Below are 2,941 nucleotides of genomic sequence, written 5' to 3' on the forward strand. Positions count from 1 at the left end.
AAGCCACCGGGTCTGGGACTCGAACCGCGGTCGACTACGTGGGAGTCCAGCGACATAGCCATTACGCTAACTGCTGGTCCCAATGCTGCTCAGTTTTCAGCCCCTTCTCCTCCTAGACCCATGACATTTGCTGTGACTCGTCCCCCCCATCAAGCAGACCTCGTGCAGCTGGGTAGGGACAGGTTGGTTGTCTTCGGATTCTGAAGGGGGGAGGGGCAGGGGACTTCTTGGTGGTCTGGGCCTCTGCATGGAACAGCCAGTGCCCAGCAAGGTCCCTTTCATCGCCAAGGTCACCCTCCCCCTGACATGGCTCCTACACTTGGTTATGCGAAGACAGAATGTCTCCATCCTGGCCCTGAGGGACGTCATACAAGGCTCCCTTCTCTTTCCCCAGTTTGGGGAAAGGCTGTCGGTTCCAGAAAAGGCAGAGGCTCCATTCTCGGGGAGAACCACCTGCTTCAGGCCACACCTACCCACCTCCACGCACGGTAAGTTTGTGCTCGTTTGTTACCGCAGTGACAGAAAACGGGAAGCAAGACGGGAACCCTTCCGAGCTTCTTCAAGCCCTCTAGCACACGGCTGCGGGTGCGTTCCACTCTCACGCGGTTTCCCCTTGTAGTTTTGGGGGCGCGGTTCCCTTCTCATGCCTCGGGCTACCGCTTCCACCTCTCTTCTGGATGCGGCCTCCTCCTTGGCCCTAGACTGCCTCCCTCCTCCACTCCCTTACTGACCCTGCCATGGCCACCCAGACTTAGAAGGACGCGCCCTTCCATTGCTTCTTTCTCTCACTGCCTTCCCAGAGGGTCACCTGCACAGCTGTTTGCATGCCACCCCGTCCTCCGCTCTAACCAGGACAAAGCTGAGACGAGGCTCCGAGCATGGCCCCACTCTCATTAAATGCTCCTTCCACATGTATTCTGCAGGAATGAGCAGAAACAGATCTTGGGTTAATAAAAATACGTTCTAAAGCAGAGATGAACTTACTAGCTTACACTGGCCCAGAGAAGCACCGCTGAGAGAAAGGGGAGGTGAAATATTTCCTACTTTATATTCTCGGCTGCAATTTGGTGTTCATTTGCTAGATTCAAAACCAGGTAACGTCTTGAGTATGTGTGTCCATCCGGTCGTACGGTCCGCTCGCCAGTGCGCACAAACCAAGGCTTTTAGTATCTTCAGGTCTGCCTCGCTATAACTGTTTGCTGGGGTACCCTGCAATGAAGTTCCTCGCAACTCTGGAGGCTGGTTTTCTGAGGCCTCTTCCCAGCCCTGTGCATGGCTCTCTTCACCCAGGGTCCTCACACGGCCTTCCTCTGTGTGCACGTGTGCCCAGTGTCTCTCTCTGTGTCCAGGTCTCCTCCACTTAGAAGGACACCCGTCTGGACAAGAGCCCCCCAGTGACCCCGTTTTAACTTTCTCTCCTCTTTAAAGCCCTGTGTCCAAGAACAGTCACTTTCCAATGAACACAACGAATTTTGAGGGACACGGCTCGGCTCACGACAGTAACCCCAGACATCTATGACACGCCACATCGCCCAGCCCCTCTCGACCTCTCCCCGTGAACGGGAAGACCTGTCTGTCAGCTCCTGGGCCACTCCCCGTCCCCTTCTGGACATCTCACGAACCTCGACCGCTCGCCCCCCTATGTCACTCCTTACCCCTCTTTCCCGACTGTTTCCTGCAGTCTCCGATCCATTCCAGAACATTCTCGTCACCCATGCCCGTCAGCAGACACTCATTTCAAACCCATGCTGTGACTCTCCCTGGTAATTCTTTTTGTTTTAGATTTTGGTATAGGGCACATATGCTCACGGAGAGACAGAGAGGAGAGAGACAGATGACGAGAGGGGAAGGGAAAAGTCACCCCCTAGGGAGGATGGCCACGCCACAATCCCTTCTAACCGCATTCTCCTCTCGGGATCTTGGGCACGTGCACACAGAGTCTAGTACTCAAACTGCAGTTGACTAAATGCGAATCCAGCGATGTGAGCATTAGGCCACCTGCTGCCCGCCTTCCGCTCAGTGATTCTTAGCACGTCCTATTCACTGCCACCCGGGAGACAACGCCCAGGTGCCCTGCTCAGGCTGGCTCTTCCTCACCACCTCAGTCGGGAGTCCACCCCACCGTAGTGTGACAAAGCTCCTTCCGGCTAAGGACAACGAAGACTTTCACGTCACCACATGCTACACATGATTTTTCAGTCTTTATTTTATTGCTTTCTTAGGAGCATTCTTTTTTTAATTAATGACAGAGTGTATGCATGTATGAGATAGCATTAAAGAGAGAGAGAAAAAGAGAGAGAGAGAGAGAGACGGGGCTGAGCAGGGTCTGGTCACGCCACGACCCCCTTCCCGTGGTCTTCCAACCCATTGTACTTGGCCACTGGCATGTGTGCCTGGTGTGTACTGGGCTGGGGATTCGAACTCTGGCTGCCATCGGGGCATGTGATGCAGACTGCCACCCCGTCTCTCTGGTCTCCGTCTCTCTGGTGGTGTGCCTTCAGCCTCATCGCAGTTCTCCTTTGCCTCACCTAGAACGTCAGGGCCTCGCTCAGGCTTCCCCTTCGTACTCTCTCGGGGCGTCGCGTTCTCCCCGATGGCTCCTGTTACTGGCAGGTGCTCACTGTTCCTCAGCTGTAGCTCCAGTCCCGCCTCTTTGCTGAGTTCCAGACCAATACCAGCAGATGCTCCCCTGACATCTCCATGACGTATCTCACATCTCGGCCACTGCCTTTAGAGCTCATCATCTTCCTCGCTAACTGCCATGCTCAGCACTCCCTACCTCGGGACTGGCACGGCCATCCACCCAAGTGTCCCACCAAACACCCAGACTAGGAAGGCAGAGGCAGCTTCGGCTCCAACCCCATCTCCCACTGATCCGCAAGCTGCCCACCACACTTCCGATCCACTCTGTTTCCTCTGTGGCTGGGAAAACTCTCCTCAC

The sequence above is a fragment of the Tupaia chinensis genome, unplaced genomic scaffold, assembly GCF_000334495.1.
Source record: "Tupaia chinensis unplaced genomic scaffold, TupChi_1.0 Scaffold000315_1, whole genome shotgun sequence".
NCBI classification, from domain to species: domain Eukaryota; kingdom Metazoa; phylum Chordata; class Mammalia; order Scandentia; family Tupaiidae; genus Tupaia; species Tupaia belangeri.